This window comes from Rhyacophila brunnea, unplaced genomic scaffold (assembly GCF_057557595.1).
Source record: "Rhyacophila brunnea isolate RB1 unplaced genomic scaffold, BYU_Rbru_1.0 scaffold_23, whole genome shotgun sequence".
Lineage (NCBI taxonomy): Eukaryota > Metazoa > Arthropoda > Insecta > Trichoptera > Rhyacophilidae > Rhyacophila > Rhyacophila brunnea.
In genome coordinates, this window is record NW_028232893.1 from 16997738 (window position 1) to 16998619 (window position 882).

The following is an 882-nucleotide window of genomic DNA, read 5'->3' on the forward strand; positions in this document are numbered from 1 at the left end:
AGTGTTTAAACTAAAAACACGTGGCTAAATTTTTGGAGAGGTCTAGAGGAGAGGATAGGTACCAATTATTATATTATTTTTTTATTATAACACTAAATTATGTGTACATACTTACTGCCATCTATTTTGTAAATATAAAGTTGGTGACCACAACGTATTTATTAAAATTTTATTTATTACAGTTTCTAACATAATAATTTTATTTCTTTGGTAGATTTTCAGTTTGCTACGTAATTTTAGTGTGTAAATTTGATGGTTTCATGTATGTATTATAATTTAATAAAAGAATATTTAAAAAAAAAAAATACCTTGGAGGCGCCGGGTATCGATCCCGGTACCTCTCACATGCTAAGCGAGCGCTCTACCATCTGAGCTACGCCCCCGTTGAACACCATCGACAAAAATAGCGTATTTAAGATGAAGTGGAGTACAGTTTTCATTTGTAATTAAGAAAACTCATTCATATATTGCGCTGATGACATTTCCGAAACAAAATTATATTATGCCAAGGTAGCTTCCGTGACGTATGTTTCTTTGATTCTTTGGTTTGAATTAAGGAATATAAATATTTTAACTGAGCTGCACACATTTATTTACATACTTTAAAAATGTTATTTAAAATCCTTTCCACGCGGACGGCACACCTGTTGTGCCCTCATTAATTGGCCATTCGATATAATTAGCATGTTATTTAAATAGCATGCAATTAAATAGTAATTAGATGCTCCGCGGTCAACAAGATATATCTTTAACAATTATTTACATAGATTATAGAATACCAAAATCAAGTTCGAAATAATATCTGTTCTATTTTTTAAATAAAAACGCACAAATTTAATCATAAGAGGTGAGCGCTGCTAAAACACATTTAATTTAATAAAA

At 30.3% G+C, this 882-nt stretch overlaps 1 non-coding gene across 1 annotated transcript; it reads right to left on the reverse strand.

Moving 5' to 3' along the window:
• Nucleotides 1-310: 310 nt before the first annotated feature.
• On the reverse strand, nucleotides 311-383 carry TRNAA-AGC (transfer RNA alanine (anticodon AGC)). The gene has a single exon. It is a non-coding gene; the product is annotated as a tRNA-Ala (tRNA).
• Nucleotides 384-882: the final 499 nt, after the last annotated feature.